Below are 16,756 nucleotides of genomic sequence, written 5' to 3'. Positions count from 1 at the left end.
CTTTTCTCTCCTTGGTATCTTTATCTCATTAAATTGTTGATTTCTTTGATCAAATTTCTTCTCTATTCTTTCCTTGCATTATCTATTTGTTACTCTCCACTTCAGCTATTTTCTCAAATATCTGATAAAGACTTGTGTTATCAAACAACATTTATGATTATCATCAGAGAATGAGCAAAGAGTTTATGCTGCTTCATAGTTCTTCAGAAAGGCTTATTTCAATACTAAGCTTTTTATTTAGTTGTACGGTCCCAAGATACAAACTGCCTCTCAACATATGTCTGTGGATGAGTTTAAAATATTTGTCTAAATTCAATTTCTGTTCTTCTAGCTGCAAGATAATGAAGACAAATAAGTTTTATATGTCAAACTCTGTCACTGCTTAAAAAGGTCTCCTTTAAACTGCATCAGCCATTGGTTAGAATCTTTCTTTTGAATGTACTAGACATTTTTATCTGATTACATTTGCGTAAATAAAGCAACATGTGAAGTTTTTAGTTTTACATAAGCAAAATTTTCACCTTACACACTAACATATGATTTGGAAATTAAAACTGAAATTGTTTCCTCCACAATAAATATTTTTTCTGTATCTCTTATATGAGGAATATAAAGAAACAGTAAGGAATTTGCAAGTGGTCACAGAAATAAATCATAAGGAACAGTCAACAAAATTGGCCTTATTGGACTAGCAGACAGGGAGAACGAGGATGGGAGGGTGTGTAGTAGAGAGTATGAGACTAAGTTAATAGCGGAGAGAAGGAGGGTGTGGTGTTAGAACTCTGTATGCATGAGACTATTATTAGAAGTATTTTAATAATGGTTTCTCAAGTTTTTACATATTTAAATGCTTAGATTGTCTTCCAAGTATTCATTTTAATAAATAGTAAGAAAATGATTTATTTTTATTTTATTGTCATTAATGCGGATCTTAGTCCCTTCCTTATATGCCTTATAAACATTTTTTCTTAACATTTTTCCAAATCTTGGTTTCAAAAGTTTCTTCATCTGGAAACCATGGTTTTACCTCATAAACTACTTTAAAGCAGGACCGGAGTTGGTCTCTGGAAATGCAGAGTTCCAGGTCCCCTGTTTTGCAGGAGAGATGCTGAATCAAATCCATATATGACTTGGCATGTTTATTCTGGCTCGAGAATCTATGAAATATCTTGGGAAGACCCAGAATCCCCCCCATCTTAGTGTGGAATAGCTGCTAGTATTCTAACTCCCAGGACCCTAAAAAAGAAAAGAATTATTCTCCCACTCACTTTCTAGAATAGGGGTACACCGAAAGCTATTCTCACCTTTAGTTGGTAGTTCATGCCTGCACCAGCTGTAAAAAATTACAAAGGCGGTGCTCCTGGGAGAGGGGGAGATGCGATGATGTGGATGATGTGTGGTGTTGTTACGTTGTCCAAGGGCACTCGGGGCAGCTCTCTCTTGCACGTGCTGCTTGCGTTCGGTGTTCTTGAGCCGCTGTGTATGGACCAGATCGGGACGGCTCCTTCTTGTGCTCTGCTTCTGTGTGTGCTGCTGTGCTCTCTTCTGTCTGTCTCTCTATCTCTGTTGTCTCTCCTCTGGTCTCTTCCAACCTTTGTCTCTGTCTTCTCTCCTGCTTCTCTCTCTTCTCTCTCTCCTGCTGTCTCCCTTGTCTTCTTCTGTCTCCCCCATCTTCCCCCACAGTCTTAGTTTATATAGCAAATTACATAAGGCGATAATACAAAGGTGGGTTGAACATTAACAAATCAACAAAGAAGGGTAAGATCATTTCTGGAGGAGATTAAAAAAAACCTCATCTAAGGAGATTACTAGGAGATCCATTCAAAGGTGGGGTCCAAACAAGGGTATGTCAGGGTGTTTCCCTTTCTTCCTTCCTCAGCTAGTAATCCGCTTAAATAGTTATAGTAAATTTACTTCTAATATTTCTAACAATGTCATTCTGTATGAGCACAGTAAGAGATATATCAGACTTAAAGTTTGGTTCTTCCTGAGGACATTCACTATATATTCCAGACCACAGTCCTCAGGCCAGGTTAATGTTCCTAACCCCAGCAGGGTCTTAGTCTCGTCATTACTTTTGGATCATGATAGCATTTGTCTATGACCATGCTCTCAACTTATAGTTGAGTATCGTGGTGCTTTGGCCTGGCCAATTTTGATGCCAGGGTAGCTCACAGCATGCCCTGGGTCCATTCTGTCCCTCTTCGGGACCCTGCTTTTGGGGTGCTAGGAACTAAGGGCAACTGAGTTGAGAAAGCAGATGCCTGGGAGTAAATATTGTTGGAGTCAATTGGCTCCCAAGTTAAAAAGTATAACTGTGTTCCTGTGTGCATACAGAAAGGACAATGCTTTAAGGTAAACTAAGTTCCCTTCAGCAAGGCTCAAAGGATAAACTCCATGTTATCCAACAAACTGATGTTGATTTTACAGTCTTTACTCATGTTATATATTTTGAATATTGATTTTCATTTAAATTTTATAAGAGTATCTATGTATTAGACATCTAAAAAACCTATTGCTCTTTGAGGCATATGTATTTAGGCTTTTTGATTTCTCTGATTATATCTCCTAAATATTTCAACATCCCAAAATACTGTTTGCTTGTTTGTTTTTGAGGATTCACCTGGCTGTGCTCAGGTGAATTTTGTCTGTAGTAAGGGAAATCGCTCCAGTGGAAATCAAACTGGAGTAAACCACAAACAAGCCAAGGATCGAAACCACTCTCTCTGAGTATCCAAGGAGAATTTTCATCAGCTCCAAAGCTCAGCTAAGTGACTCCTAACAGATTTACTTCATTTTAATTTCATTGTCTCCATCATTTGCACTTTTCTAACTAGTGCAGCTAAATGTGTATGCTATTGGGGTTTAAAGAAAAAATATTTTGTCATTTAGATAAACATTTATTATTGTACATATATTTTTACCGATAGTTTCTGGCTTACATTTTCTCAAGCCATTAGAATTTTCTAGTTTTAAGAGCAATAAGGGGATCTTTTATTATGCAAATGAGCCTTCTGTTTTTAAAGTCCATTGTTTATATTGAAGTGTAATTGCATTATAATGTTTGTTTAAGTGGTACACTGTCAAAATCAAAATGCTATGTTCTATATAAAGTTATCATTGAACAACCAATTACATTCTTCACCATACATTTGCCAATTTTGCCCAATTTCCTTAATAACCTCTTTCCCCTTCCAATTCTTATAATAACTAACTGGTCATTTTTTGTTTTATTTAATTCAACTATTTGGGTTTTTTTCTATAACATAATATTATGCCATGTTTGTCTTTGATTTACTCAACATGATAATCTCTAGTGTTATATTTGTTGCTCAAGTGACAGGGTTTCATTTTTATTGTTTAATGTTTTCCTATTTCACACACACACACACACACACACACACACACATTAATCCATTTGTAGGATGACATTGCTTTGTCCTTTCCCCCCTTGCCACAAGGAGCTTAGGTTTATCCCAGTCACACCATTCAAGGTGCTCCTGAGCCACTCCCATTCCTTTGTTTATCTGCAACTACTTCTCTATGCTCTCTTCCCCAAACAGTTAATCAGCTTTTCTCCCTTATCAGACTCTGTTAATTTGTAAGGTCAGATCTTTCTAAGACACTGTACTTATATTGTAAGTTAATATTGCCTTTCTCCTCTCTTTATATCTTTTGGATAGTTTACTTTAAATGTCCCTTTTTGTATAGATACAAGAAGGCAATATTATGCTTTTGTAACTTGGGATTTAATTGGCTTCGAATATTATTCATTCCTGGGCATCTGCTTTCTCGACTTAAGCTTCAGTTGCCCTCAGTTCCTAGCACCCCAAAAGCAGGGTCCCGACAAGTGACGGGACGGACCCATGGCAAGCGGTGAGTTATGTGCTACCCTGGCATCGAGATGGGCCTGGCCAAAGTGCCTAATTCTCAACTATAAGTTAAGAGCTTGATCATGGACAAATGCTGTCATGATCCAAAAGAAACGATGAGAATAGGACCCTGCCAGGGATAGGAAAGACTAATCTGGTCTGAGCACTGTAGTCTGAGATTGAGATGGCCCCAGAAGAACAATTCTATAAGTTTAATGCATCTCTTATTGTGTCCATACAAAATTATTAATATTATGAATGCTTATATGTTTGCTGGATGAGGAGAGGAGAAACACACTCATGGGACTCCATCCTTGTGTGGATCGTCCTGCTGAAGGAGAATCTGTCCTAGAAGCAGCATCTCCTGAGGGAAAGAACTTTAACCCTATTGATTGTGATCACACCTATGTGTAAGCCCCAACCCCCTCATGCTGGGGGGATTTAACTAGGCTGGAAGAGTGGGTTGAGGGCGAGATTGAGAGAAGTGGAGAGAGAGAGAGGAGAATGAAATAAACAACAACTGATCGAGCAACCGGTTTGGCCTTCTTCTTTGCTTCGTCTTCCCTTGACCAACAGCCACACAAAGCGGCTCCAGAACACCAAACACGGGCAGTGAGACAGAGCTACCCGGAGTGCTCGAGAACACATGCCCCTCAGCGTGCTTAGTTTTTTTGTTTTCTTTTTTTTACAAATATTTACTTCTGCTACTTGATAATTAGCTTGTTTCCAGTTTTTGACTACCATAAGTAATACTGCAACAAATATGAGTGCATACATTTTTCTTTAAATTTATGTTTTTATATTCATAAAATAAATTCTCTTATGTGGTACAATTGAATTATAAAATTTCTGGTTACAATACCTTGAGGAATTTGGCTGAAACTGAAGAGGGAGTGTGTACGTGTGTAGAACTAACTAGGTGATTAAAGGATTGGAAACTCAGTCCCACTCCCATAATGTGCCCCAGAGAAGAAAGGATAGTTAGAATTTTAATCAATTACCATTGGTCAAAGAGTTAATCTGCAAAGAACAGGGTCTGGACAGCTCTCAGTTTGGGAAATCAGAATCTTTCTATATGACACTCTCGGGGTCCAAGCCTGAAGAGGACAACTCCTCCTCTGTTCTGGACTTTGATCTTTGTATCTCTTCTTTTTTCTGATGATTTTATGACCTTCAGTGTTGTATATAAGTCATTGATCTAGTAAGTAAATAAGTTTTATGAATTCTATGAGCTGCTTTTGCAAAATAATCAAAATAAGAGGGGAATGTGACTCATATTTATAGCCAATTACTCAGAACCACAGGTAATGATCTAGAAGCTGTGACTAACATTAGTAGTGGAGGGAGGTCTTGGGAAACTGAGTCCTGTGTATAGGAATCTGAAACTATATGTAAATTTAAATTTTTTTTTTTTTTGCTTTTTGGGTCACACCTGGCGATGCACAGGGGTTACTCCTGGCTCTGCACTCAGGAATCACCCCTGGCCGTGCTCAGGGGACCATATGGGATGCTGGGATTCGAACCCGGGTCGGCCGCGTGCAAGGCAAACGCCCTACCCGCTGTGCTATCGCTCCAGCCCCTATATGTAAATTTAGTGTTAGAATTTTGTTGAATTCTTGGGCATCTTGCTGTTATCTAAAGGTTTCTTGTTTGTATAGGGACATGTACTCCTTGGCTACACATATTCTTGTGCTGATATAAGTTATGGTAATGCCTTTTCTCATTTAACAGCTTAATTTATAAATCAATTCCATAACTCTTATGAATTAAATAACTACTCCCTAAACAAATGTATATGCTGTAGTTTTAATACCTTCTTACTTAACATTTGGCCTATGTTCGGGGTATTCTTCATGAAGTAATTATGCTAAAATTATGTAAAGGGGGATTAAATAGAATATTAGTATATTTAAAATAAGGTATTGAAGCATTATATATATAGGGTTATAGAAAAATTATGCATGTAGACAAAGGATGAGAGTTTATGCACATATCAAAGATAAACATCTTGTGAAAAATTATTCTGCGTCTTGATCTTACACTTTCAACTAGAATGGTGAGAAAAGAATACTGATAAAATATACCTGTACATTGTATTTAGTTAGAACAACCTGGTCAGTAAATTTAGTTACAGATCCTGACTTCAAAATAAGGTTTACACAGTGTCTCTGTCTATTTTGTCTCCATCTTTGGCGGGATGCTTTCTAAGCAGTGGTTAGGAGGTTTGAGCACCCTGCTTAGTGGTTCTCAGCTAAGTTGGTGTTTGCTCCAATACTGAATCTCAAAGATATAGTGCTGCTGTGAACCTAGTGTCAGAGATTCCCAAGATTACCCTAGTAGTTCTCTAAAGTCTTCAGTGCTGAATTTAGAGATGCTGAGGATCAAACTGAGATGGGTCGTATACAAGAAATGTTCCTTAACCCCTCGACTATCTTTTTGGTTCTCATATAATATCCTTTGTTAAATCAATTCTCTGCTGATATTGTAAAGTTTCTGATAATCTGTACCCACAAATTATTATATTATTCAAAAGTTCATGAGAAACAATTGCTCAAATGTGGCAAACCATTAGTACATATAATAAAGAGAAATAGTTTTTCATTGATTTCATTTCCAAGTCATTTCACATGGACTTCTTTTTAAATAATATGTACTGGTACAGCTATGTGCCAAGCTTCATGCTAGATATTACTCATAGAAAGGACATTTGTGGTGAGATGCTAAAAATAGTAATTTCTTATGTAATTTAGAAATAGTAACTAGGAACACAATCTTATATTATTATTGTCCACAAGATAAATGGAAGTAGAGTGATGTTTGAGTATAGATGAATGATGATAGTGTTTGGTAGATGAAAAAACTGAGAGATAGCCTTGTAAATGGCCTTAAAATATGGGTGGTATCCATGTTTGACCTGGCACAGACCCTCTGAGATAAGTGTCCTCTGCCAGATGCTCAACAATCCCTGGGCACACTCCATCAACCTCAAGGAGATCAGCCTGAGGCCGCAGATGTCCCAGGTGCTGCCCAGAGATGGATGCAGGTGCGTGTTTGTCAGTGTGCAGAGCGTTACAACATGCCAGTCTACCAAAAGCTTATATTCAGTAGATTGGGAACACCTGTAAAGGCGATTAGAGGCCACCCCAAAAGCCTCTGTCCCTCAGAGAGCCTGGCAAGCTACCGAGAGTATCCCACCTGCACTGCAGAGCCTGGCAAATTACCCAGGGAGTACTTGACATGCCAAAAACAATAACAACGATGGTCCTCATTCCCCTGATCCTAAAAGAGCCCCCAGTACGCCACTGGGCTACACTAGCACGTGACAGGGATGAATGGAGATGTTACTGGTGCCAGCTCGCGCAAATTGATGGACAATGGGATGATAGTGATACAGTGATACAGTGATCCTTGTTTAAGCTAGCTTTAGGGAAAGTACCGGCCGAAGAAATGCCCCACTAGATACAGGCCTAAGCTGTACACATCCTGCTCAGGATACTACAGGTTTTTAGGTAGACATACAAGGATGTCATGTAGACAGCTTGTCAAGGATACCCCTGCTAATATCAGATCATTCCCATAATCTCAAGGCTATTGCTTATCTGAACCAGCTCCCAGCTCCATGCCAGCAGCTACACTAAGTAGTTTTCCTGTGTTCTAAGTACTAACTCATTCTGAATGGTGTCTGTGATGAGAAGGAGGAGGGACATGAAAGTTATTTATAAAAAAAAGGATAAGGAGCCCATGTTTGGGGCTGTTGAATCTTGCTCGCTAACTGGACAAGCCACTGTGTACCTCTCATTCTGTGCAACATACCCCAGCTGAAAGGAGGTTGAAGGTGTCAATCCACTTGGCTATATTGTGATTACCACACACTTTAATTAATGACATATTATAGAGTGAAGAAATACGAAGAAGCATATGGAATATATTATTTGCCATTCTTCTGGGCTAGAGACTAGTTTTACTATCCAGGACTTATATAAAACATTTGAGATCTAATCTTCTCAGCTACTGACATTTCCTAATATTTCAGTCCTGAATAAATTAAAGAAGTCATGGTGGCATCTTTATTCTATACAAAAATTTACATACATATTTCCTCTCCAGGGAAACCAGGTCATAGGAAATACCTGAGACACAAATCCAATTTCTTACAAGTGTCCTTGTAGACTTAGACTTCCTAAACATATATTGCCCTTTAGTTCATTTATTTTTAAAGTTACAAATTCATATTTGATATTATTATGAGGTTCAAACAATTTTCTTAGAAGAACCAAAGTGAGTACCAGTCAATTATTTTCTATTCCCAACAGTCATATTGAACATTCAAAAGTAATCAGTAAGTTGACTCAATTATAGTCACTCTGAAGAACAAAGATGTGTCGTTAAGAAACTTATAAATCACTAATAAAAATGTAGCACTGTAGCACCGTTGCTCCATTGTTCATCGATTTGCTTAAGCAGGCACCAGTAACATCTCCATTGTGAGACTTGTTGATATTGTATTTGGCATATCAAATATGCCACGGGTAGTTTGCCAGGCTCTGCTGTGCAGGCAGAATACTACCAGTAGCTTGCCAGGCTTTCCAGGAGGGATGGAGGAATTGAACCCGGATCGGCTGTGTGCAAGACAAATGCCCTATCCAGTGGGCTATGGCTCCAGTTCTATAAAAATGTACAAAAATGTAAAATTTCAAAAGCTTAAAGTGCATAAAATACCCTAAACTGTCAAATCAAGTAATGTAAAATAATGAACGTTTCTAGGCAAAATTGACCTCATACATTTTACGTACTTCTGATGTCTTATAGATAAATTAATCAGACTAAATTATTATTTTTTTATTTTTTTATTTTATTGAATAACCATGTGGAAAATTACAATGCTTTCAGGCTTAAGTCTCAGTTACACAATGTTGAAACAACCATCCCTTCACCAGTGCCCATATCCCACCACCAAAAAACCCCCCAAAAAACAGTACACCTCCCATCCCGCCCCCCTCCCGGGACCACCCCCCCCTGCCATGTAACTGATAAATTTCATTTTACTTTCTATTTACTTTGGTTACATTCAATATTTCAACACAAACCTCACTATTATTGTTAGGAGTACCCCACTTGTCAGACCTGTTGTGAAGAGATATGAGGTTTTGGATTTCTGTACTTTAGCAACTAAGTCCAGGGAGATTTCTTCCAGTGGATCATTGCAAGCTTGTAAACCCTATCTGTGGTCGTAATAATATGGCAGTCACCACGCCCTTCACCCCTGGCAAGGAAGAGGTGAGAGAGAGAGAGAGAGAGAGAGAGAGAGAGAGAGAGAGAGAGAGAGAGAGAGAGAGAGATCCCTTTCCCCTCCTGGGCGGGTATCAGGCGCGGCTTAGTTCTCAGTCTGGAGACATTCTGCGAGGAGCTGCCCATGCCGAAAAATCTAGCTGGCGTCTGGAGTCATGTCCATGCAGCTGCAGAGAGGAGAGAGGCCGCACACACGTGCGGCCCCCCGGGATCACATCTTTAATCAGACTAAATTAAAAGAGTTTGTATGGCATTAAATTTTTGGTTGTGGGGCAGGCACACGTATTTTTTAAAAAACAAGTTTTGGTTCTGGGTAAGATGAATTATGTTTACATACAGTGATGTACCCTAATATGCCTCATATTTTACAAACTATAAGAGGATGATAAAGCAATATTTTATAAATCTGAGAAATCACATCTGTTATGTGTTGATACCCAATTTCTTTAACTATTTCTTATTCATGGGATTATATTCTGATCTGTCAATCAAATTAAGAATTTTAAAGTAATATCTAAATTTCCCAAGCCCATAATATTCAGTCTGTCTTTAACATGGAATGTGTCACACAATGAATTTTCAATGCTCACAATAATAAAAAATGAAATAGTAGATTAAATTTTCTGTTGAGAGTTGTTTTAATGAATGGTTTGTTGCAGGAAATGTTTAAACTCTAACATACATAAATCTGGATTACTTTTTTTTTTTTAACTTAATCAACTTGAGGTACATACTCACAAAGTTGTTCATGATTGGGTTTCAGTCTTATAATGTTCCATCACTCGCTCCTTCACCAGTGTACATTTCCCACCACCAATGTTCCCAGCTTTTCCCTTGCCCTCCTCCTCACGGCCTGCCTCTATGCTCTATGGCAGGCCATTTTCTTTCTCTCTCTTCTCTACCTCCCTCCCCTCTCCCTCTCTTTCTCTCCTCCTCCTCTTCCTCCTCCTCTCTTTCTTTTTGGACATCACAGTTTGCAGTACAGGTGCTGAAAGGTTATCATGTTTGTTCCTTTATCTACTTTCAGCACTCAGTTCTTGTCCAGAGTGATCATTCCAACTACCATTATTCTCACTGTCCCTTCCCTATCCTAGCTTTCCTTTCCCCACAACCTCTTGCAGCAAGCTTCCAAGTGTGGACCATTCCTCATGGTCCTTGTTTCTACTGTCCACTAACAATTCTTGCAGATCTAAATCTCTTTCATGCATCTCACTCTTGTAATTGATCTTTACCTTTCTCTCTCAATTTTGCAATTTATTCTAAAAATTATTGCCTAATTACATATTTCTGAAGCACAGAAATCTATGGCAGATCTATGGCAGATTCCACTTAAAGTATATTCTCTTGAAATTGGCAAATATAATATTTCATTCAGCTTTAGTTGGCCATATAGAGGAACACTCAGAAATATTAATTTCCATTTTTCATCTTGAAAGATTGAACTGTAAAATGAGAATTAATAAGTTTTATAGTGATACAGCATACAGGACAAGGGTATAGTTCAAGAGTTGTAGCACTACCCAGTATATGCCATGGTCTCAGGGCACTTCTATTTGTGGGCCCAATAAAATTTCAGAGTACTTCTAATATGCAACAAAGACAAAAATGTGCTATCTGAAAGGGTGCTATTATCTTTTCCATCAAGACGGTGTAAGTATTTTTAGATGACATTCCTCAAGGCAGTCATTCAAGATTTTAAGTATTGTCTTCTTTGCCTCTTTCTACACAGTTTTACCATGACTGTTTAGTTCATTAACACAATATAGGCTTCCTCTTCTTAGAAAAAAAGCACTATAGTTATTTTTTCAGCTAGACATGCTATATTAACTATGTAAGTACCATCTAGGTTTATGATAGTTTGATAGTCATGATCCTTATATGATTTAGCAAAGAAAATATAGTTAAAACAATGTCAATATTTAACATTTTATTCATGTAATCTATGCAACATTATGCTACATTTTATTCATGTAGCATAGTGGCAGCATATTGAATTTATTATTGTATATTATATTGATCCATCAGGATACTCACTTGATATTATGTTTTAAATATATACAAGCAATAAATTGTATATATTTAAAAACATAATATCAAGTGAGTCTGCTATAAAGATATTTTTATGGTTTGTTGTTATCATTTATGTTATTTCTTACTGGGTTTTAGAGTTATTTTTTAAAATAGGTTTTCAAAAGTTTTCTCTAATTATAGTGATTGTCTATATTATAATGACCTATTGGAGTCATTACTAAAATAATAAATTTTAATTCATATATTTCATTGTGAGTTTCCAAAGAAAGCATGTGGGTTATTAGGGACTCAAGCTTTTGGTGACCAGAGAGCTGTTTCCCTGGTTGGCCCACCTCGATAGACGGGGGCAGGTGGGGGAGGAAGATGGAGAAACTGGACCCCAGGCTGGTTGGTAGTCAGTTTATTTCTCTGTCCTCCCCAACTTAGTCTGATCGCTCCCCTTACAGCACAATCATAGGCATAATTTTGGTCATAGTCCCAGTCATCATAGTTCCATCATCCTTGTTGACTTCAAAGTCCTTTCCTTCATTATATCTTCTTCCTCGTCTCGTCATAGTCTCATAGTTCCTCATTTCCCCTTATAGCATAGTTATATAACAATCATGAAGCAAGGGGGTACACATAGGTGAAGCTGAACATTGTCATAACAACAAACAGAGGTAAAGCTACTCCTTCAGGGGAAGTTCTAAGAGATTAATTCAAGGACAAAAATCTCATCCCAAGGTTCAGCACTCTAGATTACTAGGAGATTAGCTCAAGGGCGGGATTCCATTCAGGGTGTATTGCTTTATCTTTTCCTCAGCTAGTAATCCATTTAACCAATCTTAATAAATGTACTTTTTATAATATTTCTAGTCATTTTTTATGGACAAAGTAAGAGATATATTAATCTAAAAGTAGGCTTTTCCTGAGGACACCTTGCTATATATTCCAGGCCACACATAAAGGAAATAGAAATGCAATATCGGATTATTAGTACCTGATGGAATTGGGTGTGCCTCAGGGACACTGTTTCGGAGTAACTCAATAGATCTAAGCCCTCTGCGGGAGGAGCAAGGACAACCCCATGTTCTCTAACATTTCATATTTAACATTTATACTTATATCATTTATACTCTATATTACTATTTTATATAAAATAAAATATATGAAATATATTTTATAAAAAACCAAAAATTTTGCTGGGCTTCTCTCCATACCTTTGGACGAGCTTCACGCATGAAGGAACAGGCAGAGGAACCCAGGTGTGTGGGACCCGGGGCTGAGATGGCCAAGCCTGCTCAGATCGGGACTGGGCCTCTTCTTCACAGATCCCCTATTTTCCAGTAGTTAGGCGGTCACATTCAGAAATGCCCCCTGGACCATGTAATCCCACCAATGGCCAACATCCAGTGACTATAAAATCAAGCTCCCGGAACTGACATCTTATAGCCTAGTTCTCCCTCTGGGAGAACCTGGCAAGCTACTGAGAGTCTCCTGCCCACATGGGAGAGCCTTGCAAACTCCCCATGGAGTATTCATATGCCAAAATCAGTAACAACAATGGGTCTCATTCCCTTGACCCTGAAAGAGCCTCCAATGTGGCATCATTGGAAAGAATAAGTAAAGAGAGGCTTCTAAAATCTCAGGATTAGGATGAATGGAGATATTACTGAGGCTGCTCAAGAAATTTGACAATCAATAAGATGATGATGATGATGATGAAGAAATATATACATATATTTTTCATGATTTTAAAGCATTCTTTCTATTACAAAATAAATAACATAATCTGTGCATCCATCTATAAATATTTAATGGCTACATGTGCAAGTTTATAATTATCTCAAGTTATTTATTCAATGAATAACAGTTTATAGTTATTTTAAGTTATTTAGTCTTATTACTGATTATATAAAACTATTTAAACCACTGGGACTGGAATAATGGAACAGCGAATAAGGCACTTGCCTTGCACATGACTGACATGCATTCAATCCCCAGCATCCCAAATGGTCCTCTAAGCATCACCGAGAGTAATTCCTGAGTGCATAGTAAGGAGTGAGCACTGGGAATCACTGGGTGTGATCCAAAAACTTAAAAAAAAATCACAGACTGCATTAGGTAGATACTTTTGGCATCAAGCTGGAAATATTAATGTGTTTGCCCTTTCACAACAATAAACATCCTCATTACTACTGTAAGAATTTTAGTGGTACTAAGGTGAATCTGTAAACATATCTGAGTAGATTGCTCTTTGTTTAATATAAAATAATCCAGAGTTTTGTTATCCCCATAGACTAGTTTGACCCCATAAGCAAAACTCTAGAGAAAGATTATTTTCTCAGAAAGCATGCATCCTGATGAGCCATGCTTTAGCAGTGATTTCATCTTTCATGTACTTATATCTGTTTCAGCATATGACAGTTTGAATGTATATTGCAAAGATTTATTTGATAGTGTATTGTCCCATTTTCATTGCCCCATCTATTTTTTTCTTTTTTTCCCTACAGATAATATAAATCAAAATCTTAGTGCCATAAAACCTAATTGTACATCTTGAAATTCTGCATCATTATAAAAGAGTGCTATACAGGAACAATGCTTTATGTATTTTAGTGGTTTATTTGCCTCCTTTGTAAGATAATACAAATGGCAATCAGCTTCAGAACCCACATGCGACAGATTTTCATGGTACTATTATATCAGTTTAGGTGCTATATATGAAACCTGATGAGCCTAGTAATAACTTTAGAAAGAAGGGTTATCAAAGGAGTGCCGATATCAGCAGGAAAGAATCATCCACAACTAGCAATCTCTATAGACTGCCAAATTACCCAAAATTCCATTCTGCAATGCAGTAATCTTTAATGTTCCAATAAAAAGTAACTCTTTCTGGAATAGATATTGTGCTTGTAATTGCACACTGAGAAACTAATTTACATAATATTGCAAAGGATTTCAGGAAAAACTAGTGATAAAAAGATAATTTATGATAACTGGAAAGCTATGTTTCTTCATGACATTCTTATTTATTAATACTCCTTTCAAAGATCAAGCACTTATTCTGTGACTGGAACATATAAGTGTCTGAGGAGTAAAAGAAAATATCACATGTCCTAAAATAGTTCATGTTTTAGTTCTGGTATACTAAGCTCCATAAGATTATTGTCTGATATTTCTCATTATAGCAAAATATCTGGAAAATACTTAGATATGGATATTGGGGACCTAGGAAAGATAGGTCAAGGATACTTATTGGGTAACATGGCATTTAGAGAGTTAAAAAATGCATATGGGAATTAAAATAAAGAACATTATATAGAGGCAGTATGAAAATTTGAAAATTTATAGAATGTAAAATATGAAAACATAGAAAAGGCTGGATTTATGTATAGAATATAGCTGACTATGGGAAAGAATGAGGAAAAAATAAAGTACAGATTTGAAAACTAAACAGAGGAGCATAAAAATAATACATTTTATGTGATATTAATGAATTAGTAATGAAGACAATAGAACTAAATGGAAAACTAGAGTTAGAGCAGATTCCCATGTTAAAGAGATCACTGCTGAATATATTTCATAGAGAGTCACACATCAAAATCCATTGGGAGGTTTTACAGTAATCAAAATGAATGGTGATATGGAAAAAAATTTAACCAGAAGGAAACTGAGGGCAGGTAGAGAATCACTAAATACTCAAAAAAAGTGGTCACAGATAAAGAGTTAAGGAGTCAAAAGTTACTCATCAGAAAAATTGATATGCTTTTAGTATGAATTTAGATTCTTATCTGAAATTCTACAATATTTGAATATATAAACTATTCATCCTACGAACTTTAAAAAAATATGTTTTAACTTTTTTTTTTTTTTATTTTAGTGATGGGGTTCCCAAGTCATGCTCAGGCCAGATACACTAGAGGTGAGTTTTGGCAAACCAATGGCTGATCTGATGATTAAATATAAGGGCCAAAAGATCCACAGCTCACTGGGTCCTGGTAAGCTATGAATCACTTTGACACCCTGGAAGTGTTTGGAGGTCTCCAGCGCCATATCTTATGATGCTTGGGACTTCCAGGGCTTCACTCAGTCATGCGTAGGGAACCATGAAATGCCAGGGATTAAGATATTTGGTTATTTGCAAGCAAGGCATGTTTTTTAACCTCTATATTATTTCTTGAGTCCCTGTTCATTTTCATTCCCCATTCTTTTTGGAAGAATGTATTTGTGATACTTTATATTTTCATGAATATTTTTAGTCTAGTTTTCACTAATTTTGTTTTAAGTATAAAATAAATTATATCATATCAGTAAATCAGCATAACATATCTGACATATTATGTTTTATTTTGCATTTTCTTCATCTATAATTATGAAGGTACTGTGGGTTATAAGACTTATTGTTTATGTTTAGGCATATAATGTTATATAATTTATCAGAAATAAAGTGGAAATCTATTAGTATTTTCTTCTTTTATTTTTACTAATTTATTTTGTTTTACTATTTAAAATAATTTTTTATTAAAAACACTACGATTTTCAAAACTGTTCATTATATAGTTGTTTCAAGCATTTAGTGTTCCAACACCACTAGTGTGACCTTCCCTCCTCCAATATCTCCAATCTGCCTCTTGGACACATAAACTCACTTTGTATTTCTTATTGTAACAAAAAGTTTAAGACATGGCAAATAGAATGATCAGAAAATAAATCAGTAAGAACCCATTTGTGATTACTATATGATTTTGACCTATGTAAATAAGGTCCCTTCTCAAATTGCCCATTCATTCCAACAAACACCCTGCTTGGAAACTTGAGAGAAAGAGAGAGAGAGAGAGAGACAGACAGACAGACAGACAGACAGAGGCAGAGGGAGAGACAGAGAGAGACAGAGAGACAGACAGAGAAAGAGATGCCTGCCTAAGAGCCAGGCTGAGAGGGTGGTGGCACAAGGGATACAGGGGATAGTTTTGCTGGGAAACGTACACTGGTGGGGGGATAGGTATTCCTACATTGCATGACTGAAAATTTGAAAGCTTTGTAACTATCTCATGATGACATGGTGCACTGTCATCCCATTGCTCATCGATTTTCTCAAGAGGGCACCAGCAACATCTCCATTGTGAGACTTAATGTTATTGTTTTTGGCATATCGAATACACCACAGGTAGCTTGCCAGGCTCTGCCCTGTGGGCTGGATACTCTTGGTAGCTTTCCGGGGTTCTCCAAGAAGGATGGAGGAATTGAACCCGGGTCTGCTGCATGCAAGGCAAACAACCTACCCATTGCACTATTGTTCCAGCCATTACTATATATATATATATATATATATATATATATAAAACAGAAACAATAATCTAAACCCATCAGCTTCATCACCCAAGTAACAAAATGTTGAACTAACCCCTACCCCTACCATCTCTTTTTCCCCACAAGATACAAGATCCTATTTAATTCTTGTTATAGGAATTATTAGGAAGAAAAAAATTAGATCAAAATACATACACTTATACTCATTTCTATCTCTTAAAGATTCTGAAAACTTTAGCAGATTACCAATTTAAAATTAATTTCTTAAGTGT

The sequence above is a fragment of the Sorex araneus genome, chromosome 1 (genome assembly GCF_027595985.1).
Source record: "Sorex araneus isolate mSorAra2 chromosome 1, mSorAra2.pri, whole genome shotgun sequence".
NCBI classification, from domain to species: domain Eukaryota; kingdom Metazoa; phylum Chordata; class Mammalia; order Eulipotyphla; family Soricidae; genus Sorex; species Sorex araneus.
This window is presented reverse-complemented; position numbering follows the sequence as displayed.